Source organism: Ursus maritimus, unplaced genomic scaffold (assembly GCF_017311325.1).
Source record: "Ursus maritimus isolate PB19 unplaced genomic scaffold, ASM1731132v1 scaffold_31, whole genome shotgun sequence".
Taxonomy (NCBI): Eukaryota; Metazoa; Chordata; class Mammalia; order Carnivora; family Ursidae; genus Ursus; species Ursus maritimus.
Window position 1 is genome coordinate 12740089 of NW_024425675.1, and position 22700 is coordinate 12762788.

At 40.7% G+C, this 22700-nt stretch overlaps 1 protein-coding gene and 1 long non-coding RNA gene across 4 annotated transcripts in view; both read left to right on the forward strand.

The window, feature by feature from the left end:
• PIP4K2A (phosphatidylinositol-5-phosphate 4-kinase type 2 alpha) overlaps positions 1-22700 on the forward strand; it is a 177611-nt gene that overhangs the window by 13722 nt on the left and 141189 nt on the right. The window lies entirely within an intron of this gene.
• Positions 2421-16437, forward strand: LOC121106305. 2 transcript variants are annotated; one of them, XR_005838919.1, is made up of 5 exons: positions 2421-2689; positions 9164-9206; positions 9283-9374; positions 10442-10532; positions 14197-16437. It is a non-coding gene; the product is annotated as an uncharacterized LOC121106305 (long non-coding RNA). The 2 variants fall into 2 exon arrangements; XR_005838918.1 differs by having other exon boundaries at positions 9164-9374.

Below are 22700 nucleotides of genomic sequence, written 5' to 3' on the forward strand. Positions count from 1 at the left end.
GTGGAATGGGTTTATTTTTGGCTTGTACTTACTCTGAGGGTGTGACCCTTTTGGATTCTGGCTTCATCGAGAAAGGGTTTCCTATTAGACCCCCAACTTGGGTCAGCGCTAGGCTCTGACTTCTGTTTGTCTCAACCCCTGAGACCATCAAAGCCCCAAGGGCCCAAGTGGCTTCTCAGACTAAGCTGACTGCTCCCCCATCCAGCTCTCACTTCGCCTTTGGCAAGCTAACTCTTGCCTCCTCGGTGCTTTGATGTCTTTAAGAAGATGTTTACAAAATATTTTATTCAGGATGTTTAGTCGTTTCCAGTGGCAGAGTTGATCTACATAACCTCCTCACACTCTATCAGTGTAAATGGAGATCAGCTTCAGTTTCTCAACAGACGGATGGCAGGCGGTAAGCGGGGAGCGACAGGTCTGGGCCTGTGGTGGTTCTGGGGCTGGATCTGGTCAGGAACTGGGTGCCACAGGAGGGAAGCCTGTCAGGGAGACATGGCCATCCTCTGGGAGTGGCAGTAAAGACAAAGGATGTGTCCAAGGGATGTTCTAGAAGTAAAATCAGCTGGATTTGGTGGCCACTCAAGGGACTGGATAGTGGAGGACAGCTCCGGGTTTTCTGGCTTGGTTGCCTCAATAGTTCTCTTACCATTCCTGCTCCGTTACATTATTATCTCGTGGGCTGTTAGCCAAAAAGAGTCTGTATGAGCTGCACTTGGGTAACTAATAAATGGAAATGATATTTCCAATTTTGAAGTTTTTACAAATGTTTCAATTTATAGGTCAATCCAGAATTTGATCGATAACTCAGCATTTGATGTCCCGAATGTGACTAGAATCCTGAGATGTGGTTTAATGGTGCAGCTTTAACTAGTACTTCATTTTGTAAAAAATGTCATTTTCATATCTAATCAAGTTCTACCAATAGCCAGCCTATCATTGGTGTGTGTTTTTTGGTATTTTCTCTAATAAGGCCTTAGAGAAAGACGTATGAAAAAGACAGTTTTTGCTTATAGGGAGTTCACAGTCTTACAGGGAAGATAGGCATGTAATTATGTAAACAAGGTGGTAAATTGGTGAATTAACAGAAGTGCCTCATTCAAGGTTTATTTGGTGGTAAATGACAGTCATGAAAGTCTGATCAGCTGAAGGAAAAACAGGGAGGGTTATTGGGTCACCCTTGGAGCAGAAAGGCAGGACCCTCTTCTGAGCCTCACACAGCCTAGGACCCAATGTGGCTCCTTCCTCACTGTCTGATCTTGGCCTCACTTTTCATGACCCTTTTCTCTGGGAATATTGGCTTTTCTCGGCTGCGTGGTACACGTAGACCCCACACGGCTCCTAGGCTTATTTGCCCCCAGATCCAGGTCCATTATGGGGGCAATTAGCCACTCTGCATCCTCATTTCAGATTCCTTAAGAGTGATAGAAAGGAGGAGAGACAAAAAGAGAGTTGGTGGCCATCGAATCCAGCCAGCTGTGGCCACAGGAGCAGGGCTTCCTGCCGTGTGGGCTTGGTTGCCCATGGCACTTGAGCGGAGGGTCAGTGACAGTTGTCAAGCCTTGGAATCCTCTTGAGTAGCACCCCTCCGCCCAACTTTTATGCACAGACACTATACACAAGAAAGAATTGACAAACCGCCCCAGGGGGAGTTAGTGTTATTGGGGTTGGATCTTGAAGAATGAATTGTAATTAATCTGGTGAAGAGACTGGAGGAAACAGGTGGTAGGCGGGTCGAGTAGCATGTGCAAAAAGCAGAAAGAGCCTGTGTCAGTTTTAGGGAACTGCTGAACCTTTTTTTTTTTTTTTTCAGGTGCTGTTATACTTCCCATCTTCTATTTTCTGGTTTTATTTGTTTTCCATTCTTTTGCACATGATTCTATTGACATTATTTCTGTTCGGATTCATTTCTTTAGGCTTGGTTATTGAACCGTATTCCAGGGAGCTAGCACCCTGAAGTTTGGAGCTTTAGTGTTCTTTGTAGTTGTAATAAACATGCCTTGTTTATGTTTCCTCAGCCTGCGCTTTGAGGAAGGTACTCTGTGTTACAACCCGCCAGTGACCTCTGGGGCCTGCCGTACCAACCACACAGCCTGCCCCGGCGCCCGGGTGCCAGGGGCACGTGTGGGCTGAAATCAGCACTGCCACCTACACACCGTGGCCGGGGCAGCACTAGCCAGAGACAGGTGCCCTTTCTGTGCGTTGCCTGCACAGAGGAAGCTCATTTCTGATGGGCACAGGGGGCCCCCTGGGTGCTAGCATCTGCCCTGTTTTGCCCTGCTTTTCTCGGGTCATGCATCCAAAATTTCTCATGTCAAATTCCTATGTGTTGGCATCCTTGAGGAAAGCGTTCAGGTGGTGTTAGGCTGGACAAAGAGAAGACGATGGGATTTATTAAGTTCCCTTACAGATTTGAATCCGTTTTGGAACATGTATAATTATGCTGTCTTTTCTCGACATGCGTGCTCCTATTCAAGCTGAGTAGTTTACACAAGGTGAATAAAAAGGGAATGACGGCGTATGACGTGGACTTCGGTGCAAACAGTTTTCCTTGAGCTTCACCGCATCCCGGGAACAGCAGCTGGATTCAAAGTCCGCCAACAAACAGCCAGAGGCAGCAGTCCAGGCAGGACAGCAGGCTGGGCACCTTGCTCGTTTCATCCTTGTTCTTCCTCTGGACTCAGGGGGCCAGGTACCTCAGTCTTAAAAGTCATAATTTTGTGGTTCTCTCCAGTCTTTGTGCATTTCATCCTAATCTTTATAACTTGGAAGCCCAGTCGTTCCTTACATTCTTTCCATAGGGTGATCTTCACAATTGTATCTTTAAAGATAAAGTCCATTTCTGTATTTAATTGGAATTAAACAATTTCGAAGACTCATATGTATATTTTTAGCATTTTATTTATTTATTTTTTACAGATTTTATTTATTTGAGAGAGAGCAAGCGAGAGAGAGCACAAGTGGGGGGGTGGTGGTGGGGAAGGTCAGACGGAGAGGGAGAAGCAGACTCCTGGCTGAGCAGGGGGCCCAACCTGAGCCGAAGGCAGACGCTCAACCGACAGAGCCACCCAGGCGCCCCAGCATTTTATTTTTTAAGCATTCTGGTGACAGAGTTCTGTAAGTTTTGAGTGGTCTGCCTACAATGTGTGTTTGGTGTGTATACAGAACTTAGTTTTTCGGGAACACCTATGACTTTATAATAGAAACATTTGTATTGACCATAGCTGCGTGCCCAGGCTGGAATCCCCCTGTTCCCAAACACGCACACTGTCATTGTCTCTGTCCGGGGGTATCCAGGCGTAAATGTGATGGAAGCCTTGCTGACTGAGTCATCTACAGTCTTAAAAGTTTGAAGACGCATCTAACTCAGCAGAAACTGAATTTCTTTATGGTCCTCTTAGATTTCCTTAGTGACCCTCCTCCTGCCTGGCCACGTTACTGGTCCTACTCTCTCCCACTCCCAGGCGCGTCGTGTGTTCGTTTGTCTTTCATGAGTCCGCCCCGGCTCCTTGAGTTCCCGTGCTCCGGGATTGCCGGTCTCAGTGCGCTACTGATCAACTTTACCTTTTCGAAAATTTGCTCTAGCTGTCTTCTGTGCCCGCAAACCTGAGAAGGAACTTTCTTTTCAATGGACCCCTCCCTCGTAGAACCAAGACCTCAGCTTTTACTATAACATGAGGACTTGGAATATGTTTCCTCATAGAAACAAAGAGCCAACTTACAAATGAATGTTTGGAACACAACCCATTCATAAATTAGATTCTGTCTGCACACAGATGAAAAGTTCAAATGCTTTGGCATAGAAAGAACTGTTCAGAAACAATTATGATAAACCCATAAGGCACTTACTTTTTTTGGCACATGAGCCAAAGTAGGAGGACAGGAACAAATTTAAGTTTAAGTGAAAAAAAAATAGGTTAGGAGAAGCTAGTGTATCCTTTTGTCTCCCTCACGTTTCGCTTGCAGTTTTGGCATCAGAAATTTGCATGTTTAAAACATGCCAGTGAAGATTTGATCCAGTAACAGCCAGTAGTGAACATTTTTATTTTGTGTTACATGAAACTTCTTTCGTTTATTTAGGTGAACTAGAGACATTCATGATGTCAGTGGAATTTAAGTTCTAATAAGTATAGAGGGAGATCTATCTTTTCCCTCTATACTTATTTTATATAATAATATATATATGGTATGTACTCTATGGAAAACTTGAAAAACAGAGATAAATACAGTAAAGAGTTACCACAATCATTCAGAGGCAATCAGTGTCAATGTTTTGATGTGTATTTTTCAATCTTTTTTAAATCTTATTGAGATTATACTGTCTCTATATTTCCTCATATCATTCTGTATTCCTCGCAATGATAATTTTTAATGACTGCCTAATAGTCTAATGAAGTTTTAATAGTCTATACATTGGTTCCATTTTTTTGCTACCATAATTAATGCTGCAGTCAACATCTCCCCATATAAAACTTTTTCCTTTTTTAGTTGGTTTCCTTAGAACAGATTCCCCTTTTGAGAAATTACTTGGTCAGAGGGTATGAGTATGTTAAGACACTCAGTACATGTTGCCAAATTGCTTTCAAAAAGGGCCGCACCAGTTTCTAATCCCAGAAATGTGGTGAGAGTGTCTTTATCACATCTCCTGTTTGAGTATCCCTAAATTGTGCAGCACAGATTGGAATAAAAAGATATGCTTTTCTTTACATATATTTTTGAAGGATGCTTTTACCCCATTTAAAGCTCTGTTTAGAGGCATTTTAGGCAGTTGAACATATGTGCAGTGTGGGGGCGTCCAGTCTGGGGTATGGCGGAGCGGTCGTCACGCGCGCTGTCTGTCTTCTATGGCGAGCTGTTTTCACTGAGTCATTCAGCACAATCTCATTCTTCATTCAGGTTTAGAACCCTCAGGTTCTCTGAAACAGAAGGCTTGGTAATTCCCTTTCTAAAAAACAAAAGCCACAAGACCAACTATGTGCTTTCCTACAAGTCCAGGGTCTGGAAGTTGGGGGTCGAGATAACAGTAGGACAGGTGGTGGTGGTCATTTGGAAGTTGGTGGCTTTTCAGGCAGAGTCCTTGGATCCCAGAAGCTGTTTATGTTCGACTCAATTCAACTGGACATACTCTGTGTAGTTTCATTATGCCCAACCCTATAACGTTTATGGACAGGTAAAAGTCCTCAGATAGAATACTAGGAATCTGTAGGTGGTTACCTAGTCTTACTACTTCACAGGAGACTTGACCAGTGGACAATTCAGAAAACACTGTTCTGAAGATGTAATGCAACACACCCACTGGAGTCCGTAATTAGCATGTACGTGTTTGCTTTATAAAGGCTGAGTGTTCTCACCCCTTGGTGGTCCTGTCCTTGGCTTAGAGCTCCATTCTGTGCACTGTCCCCTCTGCTTAGCATTATCTGATGTAAATATGTCAGTCACCTGTGCTGACTTTACAAACATCTTGCAACCTGGCAAGGCCAGGTAGGGAAGGTTGAAGCTTCGCCAGGTAACTATGAGTGCCTGGCTCCTTTCTTAGATAACTCGTATTCCGAAAGGAGAGAGCAATGTAATTTTTCCTGTGAACAGAAGTGAATGAATATATTGTATATTTTCATAAAAGAATAAAATTCCCAGGGCACCTGAATGGCTCAGTCCGAAGAGCATGCAACTCTTGATCTTGGGGTCCTGAGTTTGAGCCCCCGTTGGGAGTAGGGATTACTTAAAAAAAATAAAATACAATTACCTGTTTTAACATTTAACTCTTTTCCATAATCTAAAAAGTAACATTTTTGCTGAAGAGAAAGAATTCTTGAGAACATTGAAGAAAATTGAAGGGACAAATGCAGAGCTCTCAGAAAGAAAGGAAAGGTCATGCTTATAAACCTCAGTCATCCAGATAAACTGTTATTTCCACTTTATGTGGATGTGTTTTATTGTGACAGTGGTAACTACAGTTGCCAGTTTTCAGGAGACCTAAATTACTGACTATTTCAGATGGATGCGGGCTTTAAAATTAGCCCCTGGATAATACATTTCTTTTAAAATTGAACCTTAATTGATTTTTATTTTTTAAAGCTTGAATTAAGTAGAAAATTGAGGGCCTTTTATAAAAACATGGTAATGTATATTTAACTTGGATGATTACTTAATAGAGAATTATTCCTATCCTGTTATTATTTCAAAATATTAACTGACATGAAAAGCAGAAAATATTGTATCTTGTTAAAGAAGTCTCTTTAATTCATGTTTAAAAGTCACAGACCATTCTGAGTAGGCTTTGGTAAGGGTGTTGAGTGAGAACATAGCCAGTATGGCTTTTCAATATTAATAAGTGGACTTTTTCATTAATTTCAAAATCAGAACTTTTTAGAATTCTGAATATAAATCTTTTATGCTCTTTCTTTCTTTAAGAAAGTACTTTGTTTCCCTATGTGAGAAATTTCTGCAAGAGTTCAAAAAAACTTCAGTACAGAGTAGTATTTGGAATGAAATTAGTTGTTTTCCACTTAACCAGAGTGGCCGAATAGCCACTTAACCAGAGTGGCCGAATAGTATTTCAGAACAAATGTATTCCCATTTCTGAACCTCCAAAACAAGAGACCATTTAAGAATTCATTTCAGTTTGGTTATTTTAAGAAGAAAAGACTGTTCTGATGGCACGTGGGATAGTCCTAAATAAGAGGTGAGCTAGAAACATTTACTTACAACTGTTGGGTACACCAACTGAGGAGAGACCCTTTTATCCTGTTTCCTTAAAAAGCAAAACCAAAACATAAGGTATTTTCTTATAATAAACAAATTGGAAATAATATGGTTATCTGTTAGTGTGATGTTTGGGTTAAATAAAATATGATGTATTGTATATTGAAATACAGTGTAGCTATTAAACAGGTTCATGGAGGTCAGCATAACTGCTGCGGCAACTCTGATAGGTTGAATGAGGACTTAGCCAGTGTTTTAAAATATTACATGTTTTAGTGTAATTAGGGAGGGAAGGGAATGATAGGTGATTTTATCCTTTCCACTTACATCTTTTTATAGTTTGATTTTTAAAAAATATTGAGCATACAGTGCTTTTACGATTAGGAAAACAAGACATGTTCTTAGGTGTGGTGGGTGGGAAAAGAATCTTACATATTGAATTCGGATAGGCAGAGATAACTTGTACATTCTTGTGAAATAGGTATTGCTTGATAGAAAGATTTTTTTTCCTTTGCGTAGCTGTGCCAGGATGTCCCTTGATTATAAAGTATTATCGATTGTATTGGGAGAAACTACTAAGTGACAAATGATTCTGAAAGTTGTTACTTCTGATGAGCTTGAGAAAAACAGATAAACTGGAGTGATTACCACTAATTTTCCTATAGGAATCCAGGTTTTTATTGTGCAGCCCATTAGTGAAAAAATTTGAGCGTATTTCCTCAATATATAAATCCTTAACACATTTCATGTTGTACATTATTTTGTTTGTTTTAGAATACAAAGAGGTTTTGTTTTGTTTTGAGAGAGAGAGCGAATGCTATGGGAAGGGGCAAAGGCAGAGGGAGAGAGAGAATCTTAAGCAGGCCCCACGCCCAGCACGGAGCCCCACACAGGGCTCGATCCCATGACCGTGAGATCAGGACCTGAGCCTAAATCAAGAGCTGGATGCTTAACCTACTGAACCACCCAGGTGCCCCTAGAATACAAAGAAGTTTTAAAGCTGCATTAAAGTTAAAGTAAATATTAACAGCTAAAATTTTGCTCGTTTTAAGAGTGTTATTAATATATTGTATGTGTGTTTTTAAATGAAGGCTGTGTGGAGGAATTTGTGTTATTGTTTTTAAAAATCTTTGTGAACACTTGGTGATTTGCAAGTCTGGTTCTACTTTCAACTGATTTTGTTATTTGGTTTGAAAACTTAGAATAGCTAAAAAAAAAAAAAAAGTTACCTCACGAAGATACATTGATCCAAATGGATGAAGTGCATTTTTGGCTAAGTTTATTGACTAGCAAATCTCGTTTTCAAATGAATGCAGAACTTTTGGTTAAAATTGGTCTGGTAAATTTCCTTTTTCCCCTGATATCATGAAGTTCTCAAAACATGTATTTAGGTATATTAGTAAGGATGGTGGAGGGTTGAAGTAAACTTTTTACATTCATTGAAAATTTTAATATAGATTAGAGAACTATTTCTAAGTCCTCTGTAAATACAAAAGCACCCCGCTTTGTAAATTTCTGTCTCCATAATAGGAGTTTCTTTCCAAAAAGCAGTTATTTTTTGAACATTTTAGAACCCCATCTTTATCTTGAAGGAACTAAGTAAAGTTCATTTCAAAATTTCCGCCGGGCAGCGCATTACTGGGAGCTACTTATGATCATGGAATAGGTCAGTAAATTTAGAACGTCTAGACTATATTTACATAAAAGAATATGTTAATCATCCTTAAGACAATTCTTTTTATGTATTTTGCCATGAGAGAACTAGAACACTTCTGTATCGGTGCAAAATATTTTGTGGTCACTCCCACCTCATTACTTCAAGTTTTATTTTTTAATGCCGCATAGATGACATCCTACCATAAATAAACCGAACGGATGACAGGGGACCATCTGACATGTGAATCCAAATGAGGATGCTGGTGTTGATAGAAGCAGCATTTCTTTCCTTCGAAGATAAAAATAACTATAAATAGACATTCTGAGAGTTTCTTCCTCAACCCAGCGGATTGTCTTGCTCACTCTTCCCCTCTCCCCTTAGGAGAGTCTACGAGCAGTGTGTATGGATGGAGGGGCTCCAGATTTGCACCTTTTCATCAGGTTCTCTTCATTTCTTAGATTCCGTCTCAAAAAATCATAAAATCTGGGTAGAACCAGATGCTACTTGTGATCCCCCCCCCCCCCCCACTTCCTTCACGTTATTCATGAGAAAACAGACATAGAGAAAGAGCTCATCTTCAGTTAGGACTAGAATCACGTTTCCCTACGCAGCACCAGGCTCGTCTGTTCAGTTCATCTCTGGATAGTGTGTGGATGGCCCACCGTTACCCAGATGAACTAGTGGAGATCTGTTGATAACTAATTCCTAAAGACTAATTTCCTTCTCAAATCCTCTGTTCTGTTCTGTTGCTTCCCAAGCATACGGCCTCGGAATCATCTTTTTCTTTTTCCTTCCTTTTTATCATAGACACCTGCTTCATCTAAATGTTACTGAAACGTGAAGAATACTCGTAAGTAGAGCCTCATTTCCCGAGAAGTAGCCTTCTAAGCGAATCAAGACGCAATACAGAATCTCTCTCTTTTTAGTGATGAAGATGAAATCCTTATAACCCATCTACTCTCCAGAAGTCTTTGAGACTTAACCAGGAAAGCATACGTAAAATAAGACAACAACCAAGGTAAAAAATCAAATTGTAAAGAAGAAGATGGAAATATATATATACCATAACATTGTACACGGTCCTAGTTTAGGACGTTGATGTTTGAACTTGGATTTTTTAGTAGCCATGACAAAGCTGTGACAGAACTATCCTTGTCTCATGGGAGGACAAACACTGCTTTCATTTTCACTCCGTGGTTCTGAGGGAAATGTGCTGTAGAGGGCAATAAACAGCAACAGAGTAAAAGAGGATTAAAATGATTGGGTATGCATAACTATTATTGAATTCCCTGAAAGCCATGGGCAAAAATGCAACCCAGGGTTGGGGTCTCAGAATGATACAGCCCAGGTGTATGGCCTTCTAATCTGGCTTTTTCCGAGATAAAGCTTGAATAAATGATTACTTCAGAAATCAGTTTTTCCAGGCTGGCGTGGTGATGAATTGGGGTGATTATTGATTGCCTGAAGGATGTGGTTTCTGCGTTGTTGACAGAACGAAGATTCACACGCTGTAGAATTTGTACTTTGGTGTGTAAGTCGTGCAGACCGTGTTTTATTAGGTAAAAGGAGACTCTGACTTCATAAAAAAGGGCCACCTCTGTCGAGGGGAAGATCACAGGCAGGACCTGGTGTTTCTCAGGAGCATTCTACTGTAATACTCAGTCCAAGTGCCCAGATTCTGAGCTGTAGGGCAGGGAAGACACCATTTAGGGTGAGAGATAACAAGCAGCTACCCTTAATGATAGAAGGATCTAAAGACAGCTTCCATAATGTGTTTATTTAGAAGCATATTGTACCCTACGCTTTTCCTCAAACAATCTGGTATAGATTTTGGACTGTTTTCTATTGTCTAAGACACTGACAGGGTTCTGATACGTGGTCCAGATTGGCAGTGGCAAGGAATGCCGTCTTGACTCTAGTCCAAAGATGCTTTCCGCAACTCTTCCTGTTCACTAATTATTAGAAATGTTATTAAGAAAGCTTATTTTTGAGAAGTTGCACTGCCCTGAAGTGTGTTCTCGAGAGTCATTTACTGGAGCCCTGTCGGTCCGGCACTTGCTGAGAGCAGGTTTCCCTTTCTATCAGGAGCTCTCAACTGAAAACATTGGAGATGTAACCGATAAGCCACCTCCTCGTTTGTGGAATCCGGTAGGGCATCCATAAGTAATGACCGATTGTAAGTATTACGGTATTTCTGACTTGCACAAATGATATTTAAAGACTTAGGTTTTATGATAAAAAGTAAGGAGTAAAATTTTGAAGATTCAGTAACAAGAAGTTTTGTAAAACTCCCTCCCCCGCTCTTCTTGTACGAGGATCCCTGTATAAAGAAACACACGATACCGCAACGGAAATCAGTAATCCTGAGAGAAGGAGAAGGAATGAGGGAGTAAGAATAAATCTGGGGCTTTTCATATCTAGAAGAGAAGAAAAAAGCGGTGGTATCTGGAAAGTCTCTCCAGGTTTATTACCTGTAAGGTCCTGGGAGACGGTGCAGGTACCCAGGAGGTAAGGTGACAAGGACAAAGGAAGGCACGAGTGTGATCCAGCTGGGCTGTGTGCAGGGTGGCTGGGGAAGAGCTCGGAGCTGAGCTGATGACAGCCGCCATCCCGAGTGCTACCACAGTAAGATGGAGTCTTGTGGCCCATGGGCATGGTCGATGCCATTTGGCACTGACACCCAGCACTGTTTGAGCCCCTGGCATGAATGCAGGCTTTACCAAAACCATCCCATTTTCTTTTTTTTTTTTTTTAAGATTTTATTTTTAAGTAACCTCCACACCCAACTTGGGGCTCAAACCCACAACCCAGAGATCAAGAGTCCTGTGCTCCACTGACTGAGCCAGTCAGGTGCCCCCCATTTTCTTTTTTGTAAAATGGGGATTCCACCACCTCTTCTGCCTCCCCAAGGGGGTTATGTGGGGACCACATAAGCTAATGTTCGCTTGAGGTTAAGGACATTTTCATCCTCTGGCGTGGAGCAGGTGCCGAAACAGAGGGGCCGGTAGAAATGTTTGCTTCAGGGCCCCACAGCCAGTTTATCCCCCACTGCTCTCGTCTTTGCATTGAATGCCTTTGTTAAGTTTTGTGGTTGGCATTGGACCCAGGCTGTTTCAAATTTTAACCTTTCCTTTGCTGCCTTGGACAAGTTACTCATCCTTCCAAGCTCAGTGTTGTCATCTGTAACATGGGGTTGACGTTTGTTGCCATGTTGTTATGAGGACAACCGAGAGAAGGTACATAAAAGCATCTGGCAGTATTAGTAGTTGCAGGGCATTCAGCAAATGTTAGGTTTTTCTCTCCTTTTTCCATAGTTGTGCTCTCTGAAGAAAAATTCTCTTGGAAGAGGAAATCCTTCAGTCTTGAATCACTCTCCTGCACACAGGGACAAATGAAAATCTTCCAAAATTTTGTTTAAAATATTTCAATTCATGGAAAGCACATTTCAATAGTAAATAACCTTGGGGCTCCTGGCTGACTCAGTCAGAAGAGCACACGACTCTTGATCTCAGGGTTGTGAGTTCGAGCCCTACACTGGGTCTAGAAATTACTTAAATAAACAAAACAAAAAAAAGGTAGTAAATAATCTTGAAGATTTCCAATTTGGGGAGCCCTAAGGATTGAACTTGACCTGATGCTGTATTGAAGACTTGGAGGAGGTGGTCCAGCAACGTGCCTGAGTTCAGACTCAGGAGCCAGACTGTCTGGGCCCTGCCACTTACTGGCTCTGTGACCTTGCACAAATTAATTAACCGCTCCGTGCCTCAATTTTCCCTTCTGTACAGTGTGGGTAGTACCAGTACCTACCTCATGGGGTTGTCCTTCCACCCCAGCAGAGTTGTTTTGAGGATTAAATGAATTAATATGCATTGAACCCCTAGAACAGTGCCTTTCACCGTTGCTTCTGTTTATTCTTACTGTTACAATTCTTTTGCTGCTGTTGATTTAATGCTAAGAAGGTCGAGATTAATGCAAGTTTCAAGAGATACTTAATTGCATAAGATATTTTCTTGGGGTAAGCAATTATGAGACTTCTTTTTCTTTTCTTGGGGCTCAGGTATTTGAATAGAGTAGTAAGCACATTCTGGCCTTATGCAATGATGTACTTAGAGCGATCTGGTTTTTTTGTTTTTGTTTTGTTTTGTTTTGTTTTGATGTGAAAGTGTGGGTAAGAAAGGCTGGAGGCAGTTAGTGGAGAGGCAGCAGGGTGTCGTGGCAACGCAGGCGGTTTTCAGTGGTTGTGCTGCATTCAGTGGCTCTCCTGTGGTTCCACTTTTTCCGAGTGCATTGTCGCACTTGGTACACAACAGTGCACCTTCATGCATTGTTGACATTTCCACATGGAAGCCATACATTCCTTTATTGCTGTTTACAGAAAAATGCACGCATCCGGTTCATCTAAGGAATTAGTGACATTGCCAAGCAGTTTGTCAACATTTTTAGATGTAAGAGCTTTTGTTAACTGAGGGCTCAGGAGTCGGCTCAGTATGTGTATGCGAGCCTGTGCAAGGGGACTTGCCGTGGGCCCAGCGGCCTGGCAAAACAGGAGGCGGAGAAGGAATGAAGCACAGGGAGCTCCAAGGCTGGGCCCCGGCCCCGGCCCCCCCTGAAGGTTCCGGCAAGCCCGGTTTTGTGAAACCTTCTGGAAGAACCGTGTGCCAAAAACGAATAAAAGGATGGGTTGGTGTCTTTAGAGTTACAGACGGATACGTGAATCTTTAAGTAGTTGTTTTAGTGAATCTAAGTCATTTATAGTTGATTATTTTGAGATGTGTGATTAGCCCAGATCTTTTGCTTTTGGTTCTGGGTATACATATATGTAAGGAATTTAATAGGAATAGGAAAGCTTCAACTTTTGTGAGGAAAACATATCCTGCTTGCAGAGACCTGCGTTTTCCCCATTGTGTGCTGTCAGTAAAGCTGAAGGAGTGCAAGTGATTTCTGTGAGGTGGTTCTTAGCTCCGTGCCTGATAGCTGAGACTGTACAGGTTTTTCAGATATAATCCTTCATCTTAAGTCTATATAGAATTCTGTTCTCTGTTGATACTGTATTTTAATGATTTTGTGTTATCAATTTCAAAGTTTTCTATTCATGCTTTTTTAATGGATTCAGGAAATTTTCTTCTTTTTAATGTTTCTAATTATTTTCATTTTGGTGACCCCTTTATTCATCACTAATAAAATGAGAACTGTGTTCATTTCCAAATTGAAAATACTGAAATGTTACTAACCTCCTTTGTTATCATACAGATCTCCTTAATTCGTAGATTATAACAGAAAGAAGAACTTTCTTTCTTCAATGACTAATTGGCCCCTTCATGTAGAATAACTGACAGGGAGAAAATAGTCTTTTTGACACCTACTAATACCACTTTTCAGGTCTCTGAAAGGAATCCAGGGGTTCAGAGTCCTCTCCCTCAATTCACTTGTGAGGTTTAAGTCAGATGTAGTATGTGTAAGTGATTGGGAGATGAGATTTCCTTCAGGAGATAAGAACAACTGTCTAGGGGTGCCTGGGTGGCACAGCGGTTAAGCGTCTGCCTTCGGCTCAGAGCGTGATCCCGGCGTTATGGGATCGAGCCCCACATCAGGCTCCTCCGCTACGAGCCTGCTTCTTCCTCTCCCACTCCCCCTGCTTGTGTTCCCTCTCTCGCTGGCTGTCTCTATCTCTGTCAAATAAATAAATAGAATCTTAAAAAAAAAAAAAAAAGAACAACTGTCTAGGAGTTCAAGTTGTTTAAGGATGCAGTTAGCTGCCTTCGGGAATAATGAGTTTCCTGTTCCTGAAATTATCTGAGTATGTGTTGGGTCAGCATGTTTCAAAGTCTTTTTTTCCACAGTGGTAGACAAGATGGATAAACATTCACAATCAGAGCACACTCCCATGGGCAGAGTTGGGTTTGGGCAGCATTCCTGACACGCCGGCTGTAAGTCCACCCCTCCCCCTCACTCAAGAATGAAAGGGACACTATGGCAGCAAATTTACTTATGCTCATACATAAAAAGTACGTTCTTAGAAAAAAATCTGTAATTACTATTGGTATCGAATGACCAAGAACACAGTTGATAACTGAGTAATTCTCAGTTACCAGTGTGTGTAACTGAAGTTGACGACTATTGGCCCCAACGCCTGCTGTTGTCCAGGGGCGCCAGTACCCAGGTGGGTGACAGGATTAGTCAGCTACTAACTTTTTTAGTCCTGAGGCTTTGATTCTGTGCCATGACCAATATTCCTTGAGGTGAATTTTCTTTCTTTTCTTTTCTTTTCCTTTTTCTTTTCTTTTTTCTTTTCTTTCCTTTTCTCTTCTTTTCCCTTTTCTTTTCTTTTTTCTTTTCTTGTGGATCCCAGACACAAGAGGAGAATTTCCTTTTTAATGATCCACTTTTCTTCTGAAATTTATTGCAGTCGATGATTATGGTTCAGAGACATAGAGACTTTGATTCTTATGTCCTAGCCCCTTCTGGCTATTTAGCAGTAAGTGCTTGCTTGACCTTATACTAAATATCAAAAACATTGGGCTAAAAAAAAAGAAAAAGAAAATCAGTTGAAGAGATTGCACACGTACTTTGTTAATAAACTCCTCTTAAAAATGATACGCGTAGGATCTCTTATGCTATGTAATTATACGTTGTAATTTCATTCCCTACTTTTAAACACTCTAAAGCAGACCCCTCTTATGAATCAAAATCCTTTTGCAAATGTAAACCTTAGAATTCTTAAAAATACATACATGGCCTCTCTGCCCTCGTTGACGTTAAATGACAAGATTGTCACCAGTAATGAGGTTTTTCTTTGCATCTGTCCCGCAAGCATGAAAATAATCCTTATGAACCCACTGTTTTACGAGGGCTGGACACTTGGCGGACTAGCTGACAATATAAGAAGCGAAGCAGCTGTGCATGGTGAGCTGAGGTGGGACAGCTGCACGCAAGATGGGCATAAGAAATGCTATAAGGACACACCAGAGCACAACTTGAAGTGATTTGGCAGGGCAGCGAAATGCTAGGAAGCAGCCGTAATAGACTGGGCATTCTCCCAAAAGTTTTCAAAGAACCCAGTGGTACTTCACAAATGGTCACTTTGCCATATGCGTGAGACATCGTGACAGTTTCTAGCAGGTGACTCGGCTCGCAAGGATGATGCCCGAGGAGGCTGTGGTGTCCTAGAGACCAAGAATCCTTTCGGTAACAGGGAGCTTGAGCTGAGACTGTATATTGGGAGGGAACTTCAGGTTTTCTGATAAACATAAATCATGTTTCATTAATGTGGTGTGGTTTTTTTGTTTTTTGGCTTTCTTTTGAGGTAGTTCGAAGACGAGTAGAGCCAGTGGGTATAATTTTTTATTATGACTGTGACATGTAAGCCAAAGAGTGTAATGACGCAAACAGACACAGTTCAAAGAATAACGGTGAAATGCACTGGATGTAAGCTTTTGGGGAGAGCACAGAGAGAAAAGCTTTATGTATTTATTTATTTAATATTTTATTTATTTATTTGACACAGAGAAAGAGAGAGTACAAGCAGGGGAAGGGGCAGGAAGAGGAAGAGGGAGAAGCAGGCTCCCAGCTGAGCAGGGAGCTTCCAGCTGAGCTCGATCCCAGGACCCTGAGATCATGACCTGAGCCAGAGGCAGATGCTTAACCGACTGAGCCACCCAGGTGCCCCGAGAGACAAGCCTTAAAAGGTTTTTGACAGTTCCTTTGGCAAAAGAAGTAAAAAGACTGGCTACGAGAAAAACAAGGAATGGGGCAAAGGGTATTTGTTGTCCATGGACTGTTAATACCATAGATTTTTAATTTAAATCTGGTTTTTAATTTAAAACGACCCAGTCACTAATATCTTTGAGATTGGCTAAATTTACATTTTGATAGTAAGCACTCATAGATACTAAAACAGCAAACTGGGGGGGGGGGGAAATACACTGAAAGACGATTTGCCACAGATCTGAAACTGCAGGAGTCCGGAAGTTAGCATACTCAGCTGTATACAGAGAAATGTAAGGTAATGCATTTGGAACCTTAGAAAACGTTAGAAACATTTAGAAAAACAACAATAAAGAGCCTGTGTTACATGTGAAAAATAGTGGGCTCCAAACTTGGTTTTTGGTTTTGGTTTTGGTTTTGGTTTTGGTTTTTTTTGAGATTTATTTATTTGTTTGAGAGAGAGAGCAGGGGGAGGGGCAGAGGGAGATGGAGAGAGTCCCAAGGAGACTCCAAGCTAAGTGTGGAGCCCCATGTGGGGCTCAACTCGGGTCTCCATCTCATGACCCTGAGATCACGACCTGAGCTGAAACCAAGAGCCCCTTAACCAACTGAGCCACCCAGGCACCCCAGGGCCCCAAACTTCTTGTTAGTATTTCAGAATAGGATCATTCAGACAATTTCTAACGGGTACTGGGCTGACACGCTGCCTATTGTACCTAATGACAGCAAGGAAATGCTGGACAAGTCCAGGACAGGTATAAAGAAAATATTTCTGGATCTTACAGTTTTGAAAAAATTTTTTAACTTTTTCTTTAAAAAATTTGTTTATTTGAGAGAGAGAGAGAGTACACACACGTGAGAGAGTGGGGGAAGAGGCAGAGGGAGAGAATCCTCAAGCAGACTCCCCAGTGAATGTGGATCCCAACTGGGGGCTCAGTCTCACAATCCCGAGATCATGACCTGAGCTGAAACCAAGAGTAGGTCGCTTAACTGACTGAGCCACCCAAGCGCCTCTAAATTATTTTAACTTTTAAATTGAAGTATAGATGACATGCAATGTCATATTAGGTTCATGTGCATAATGTAGTGATTTGACAGTTCTGTACATTACACTGTGCTCACCACAGTGAGTATAGTTACCATCGGTCCCATGCGACATTATTGCAGTATTATTGACTGTATCCTTTATGCTGTACTTTTCATCCCCATGACTTACTTAGTTTATAACTGGGAGATTGTACCTCTTAATCTCCGTCGCCTATTTTGCCCAACTCCACCCCCTCCTCCCCTCTGGCAACCATGAGATTATCCATATTTGAGTCTGTTCCTGGTTTTTTTTTTGTTCATGTTTTGTTTTTTTTATTTTTTTTTTTTTTTTTTAAAGATTTTATTTATTTATTTATTTGACAGAGAGAGACAGCCAGCGAGAGAGGGAACACAAGCAGGGGGAGTGGGAGAGGAAGAAGCAGGCTCCCAGCGGAGGAGCCTGATGTGGGGCTCGATCCCAGAACGCCAGGATCACGCCCTGAGCCAAAGGCAGATGCTTAACGACTGCACCACCCAGGCACCCCTGTTTTGTTTTTTTTTTAGATTCCACGTGTAAGTGAAAGCATACAGTATTTGTCTTTCTCTGTCTGATTTATTTCACTTAGCATAATGACCTCAAGGTCCATCCACGTTGTCACAAAATGGCAAGGTTTCATTCTTTGTTTATGGTTGGGTAATATCACCATTGGATAGATATACGCCACATCTTTATCGATTCGTCAATCGATGGACAGTTAGGTTGCTTCCATATCTTGGCTATTGTAAATAATGCTGCAATAAACATAGGGGTGCATGTATCTTTTTGAATTTTTGGTAAATACCCAAAACTGAAATTACTATGTTGTATGGTATTTCTGTTTTTAATTTTTGAGGCATGTCCATACTGTTTTCCACAGTGGCTGCACCAATTTACATTCCCACCAGCAGAGCACAAGTGTTCCCTTTTCTCCACATCCTTGCCAGTACTTATTTCTTTTTGATGATGGCCATTCTGACTGGTATGAGATGACATCTCATTCTGGTTTTGATTTGCATTTCCCTGATTATTAGTGATGCTGAGAATCTTTTTAGGTGTCTGTCTATTGGTCATCTGTATGTTCTCTTTGGAAAAATGTCTATTCAGGTCCTCTGCCCATTTTTTAATCAGATTTGTTTTTGGTGTTGATTTTATGAGTTTTTTGTATATTTTGGATATTAACCCCTTATTGGATATATCATTTGCAAATCTCTTCTCCCATTCTATAGGTTGCCTGTTTGCTTCCTTCACTGTGCAAAAGCCTTTTATTTTGGTGTAGTCCCAATAGCTTATTTTTGCTTTTGTTGACCATGTCTGAGGAGAGAGATCCAAAAAAAACCTGTTAAGACTAATGTGCAAGAGATTACTGCCTGTGTTTTCTTTTAGGAACTTTATGGCTTCAGATGTTACCTTGAGGTCTTTAATCCACTTTGAGTTTATTTTTGTAGTTATAAGATAGTGGTCCAATTTCATTCTTTTGCATGTAGCTCTCCAGTTTTCCCATAAAAGAGAGTCATTTCCTTATTCTATATTCTTGCCTCCTTTGTTGTAGGTTAATTAACCATATAAGCGTGGGGTTACTTTTGGGTTCTCAGTCCTGTTCTGTTGATCTGTGTATCTGTTTTTGTGCCAGTACCATACTGTTTTGATTACTGTAGCTTACCGTACTATAATTTGAAATTTGGGATTATGATACCTCCAGCTTTGCTCTTCTTTCTCAAGACTGTTTTGGCTATTTGGGGTCTTCTGGGGTTCCATACAAATTTTAGGATTGTTTGTTCCAGTTCTGTGAGAAATAGTTTTGGTATTTTAATAGGGGTTGCATTGAATGTGTAGATTGCTTTGGATAGTATGGACATTTTAACAATACTAATTCTTCCCATCTGTGAACACGGTCTATCTTTCCATTTATTTGTGTCATCTTAAATTTCTTTCATCAAATGTCTCATGGTTTTCAGGGTATGAGTCTTTCACTTCCTTGGTTAAATTTGTTTTTACGTATTTTATTCTTTTTGATAAAACTGTAAATGGTATTGTTTCCTTGATTCTCTTTCTGCTAGTTCATTATTAGTGTGTAGAAATGCAGCAGATGTCTGTATGTTAATTTTGTATCCCGTATCTTACTGAATTCGCTTATTCTTTCTTTCCTTTTTTGATTTTAGAGAGAGACCACACAGGGCTGAGGGAAATGGGAGGAGGGAGAGCATCTCAAGCAGCTTCCACGCTGAGTGTGGAGCCGAATGCAGGGCTCCATCTCATGACCCTGAGATCATGACCTGAGCTGAAGCCAAGAGTCGGACGCTTTGCCAGCTGAACCACCCAGGCGCCCCTGAATTCACTTATTATTTCTAATAGGTTTTTGGTGGAGTCTTTAGGTTTTATATATGGTATTATGTCATCTACAAATAATGACTGTTTTACTTCCTCCTTACCATTTTGGATGTCTCTTATTTCTTTTACTTATCTTGAATGCTGTGGTAAGGACTTCCAGTTTTGTGTTGAATAAAGTGGTGAGAGTAGACACTACATCCTTGTCTTGTTCTTGATCTTAGGGGAAAAGTTTTCAGCTTTTTACCAATGAGTATAATGTTAGCTCTGGGTTTGTCATATATGGCCTTGGTTATGTTGAGATATGATTCCTCTATCCTCTGTACCTGCTGTTTTTGAGAGTTTTTATCATGAGTGAATGTTGAATTTTGTCAAATTTTTTTCTGCATCTATCGAGATGATCATATGATTTTTATCATTCATTTTGTTAATGTGGCATATCACATGGATTTGTGAATATTGACCCATCCTTGCATCCCTTGAATAAATTTTACTTGATCATGGTGAATATCTTTTTAATATATTGTTGAATTTGGTTTGCTCATATTTTGTTGATGATTTTTGCATCTATGTTCATTAAGGATATTGGCCTGTAATTTTCCTTTTTGTAGTGATTTGGTCTGGTTTTGGTACCAGGGTGATGCTGACCTCAGAATGAATTTGGAAGCATTCCTTTCTCTTTAATTTTTGGGGATAGTTTGAGAAGGCTAGGTATTAACTCTTTAAATGTTTGGTAGAATTCACCAATGAAGCCATCTGGTCTTTGACTTTTGTTTGTTTGTTGGGAATTCAGATTTTCTGTTTCTTCCTGTTTCAGTCTTGGAAGATTGTATGTTTCTAAGAATTTATCTGTTTCTTCTAGGTTGTCCAATATGTTGGTGTATAATTTTTTGTAGTAGTCTCATCATCTTTTGTATTTCTGTGGTGGCAGTTATAACTTCTCCGCTTTCATTTCTGATTTTAATTGAGTTCCCTCTTTTTCTTGATGAATCTGGTGAAGGTTTATCAGTTTAGTTTATCTTTTCAAAGAATCAGCTCTTAATTTCACTGATCTCTTCCCTTTTTTTTCCTTTTTTTTTAGTCTCTAATTTATTTCTTCTCTGATCTTTATTATTTCCTTCTACTAATTTTGGGGTTTGTTCTTTTTCTCATTCCTTTGGGTATAAGTTTGGTTGTTTATTTGAGATTAATCTTATTTCTTGACATAGGCCTGTATGGCTATAAACCTTCCTCTTAGAACTGCTTTTGCTGTGTCCCAAAGATTTTGAACTGTTGTGTTTCCATTTTGCTTTGTCTCTAGGTATTTTTTGACTTTCTCTTTGATTTCTTGGTTGACTCATTGCTTGTGTAGTAACATATTGTTTAGCCTCCTGCTGTTTTTTCTAGCTTTTTTTTTTTTTTCTTGTAACTAATGTCCAGTTTCATACTGTTGTGGTCAGAAAAGATGCTTGATATGATTTCAGTCTTAAGTTTCTTGAGACTTGGTTTGGGGCCTAACATGTGATGTGTTCTGGACAATGTCCTGTGTGTATTGGAAAAGAACGTGTATTCTGCTGTTTTGGGGATGGAATGTTCTGTATATATCTGTTAAATCCATCCGGTCTGATGTGAAGATCTTACACTTTGAATCATGTGTTTGTTTGCATGCGTGCATGTGTGCACGTGTGTGCTTTTGGTTTTTGGTAGGAGGCCGTAAGAGAGCTGAGAAGGGTAAGAGAAGGATAATTAGATACCAAACCGTGAGGAGAAATTAAAATCAAACAAGGCTGTTCAGTCTTGAAAGATGAAGCTATGATTAAAAAACAAGGCAAAACATAGGCTAAATGCTTAGACTTCTTTTTTTAGTAATTTTATATTATTTGTTTTTAGGAAAGCCCTACACCCAACGCGGGGCTTGAACTCACGACCCCGAGATCAAGAGTCAGTCACATGCTCTACCGACTGAGCCAGCCAGGCACCCCTATTTTATCAGACCCCGCAGAACTGAGCAAAAGATAGCATTAACGCTTGAGAGGAAAGTTTATGATAAAAGAAAGTAAGTTCAGTTTAATGTTTACAAAGCAGTTGCACCTTTGTTACTCACTTGACCCTAACAAAGCTTGGAGAGAGAGAGGCAAGAGAGAGAGAAAAGAGAGAGGGCATGCGTTGTTATTCACATTTGACAGATGAGAAAACAGCCTGAGTGAGAAGGCGGCTTGGCTAGGCTGTCGCTCTAAGGGGCGGGGTCAGCAGCAAACCCACCTCTGACTCAGGTCCTGGGTTCTTGTCTGCGCTTGGTATTTGGAGAACTCGGGAGCTTCGGTTTCTTGTGCATCCGATCTGTCTCTGTGCGGACTTACAGTGTAATGGCAAAGTAGAGGTAATGAAGCAAGAATGAAAACGTGAATACTGTTGCGATCTTAAAGGGAAGCCTTGATTCTGCGGTATTAGCATAACTTTGAAGACTTGAGGTCGTAGGGAGTAATCTGTCATCTCACAGCTCCCTTTGTTAGAGGCTGAGGGTGTGGAATAGTATATGTTTATTGACTTGATGGGATATAGAGTTTCCTCATTTTCATTTGTACTGTGCTATAATGTAAAATAGGCTTTGGCCTTTGTGTGTGTGTGGGAGGGAGAGGAGGGGGGAGGAGAGAGAGAGAGAGAGATGGCCTCTATTAGGCAGAAAGCAGAAGGACCCAAAAGATGAGCCTTGTGTGAAAAAAGGACTGCAGGTAACATGGTAGGTGATTGTACATTGTTCATTTCCTGGGTCAGTGCCAGAATTTTCAGACACAGATGATGCATATTTAAAGATTGTCGGACCATCTGTGTCTCTTCAGATGCCTGGTGAGAATCCCAAGTGTTCCAACAAGGGTCAGTGTGGTAGGTTAACCCTAGCTAAGTCTCAGGTTATAGTTCTCTGTCACTGCATAGAGACTCTAGGAGCCATATGCAGGTGTGGAGGATATTCACAAATTAGGCAGGTTTAATGTGAGAACAGATACTCTTAGTATTGTAGAGGCCCTGTCGTAATATCTATGTTTATCAGCTTGTTCCTGCCCCACCCACGACCACTGACACTGTCGTTTGTTCCTTTTGTATGTGCTTAGCTAAACTGACAAGTCTTTACTTGTCAGCACTTTTTTTTTTTTTAGATTTGTGGACATTGTTGACATGATAACCAGTAATTTGTTTTATCAGTTAAATAAAAATAAAATTTGTTAAAACAGTTATTCCTGCATTAGGAATAAAATGATCAAACAGGGTCAT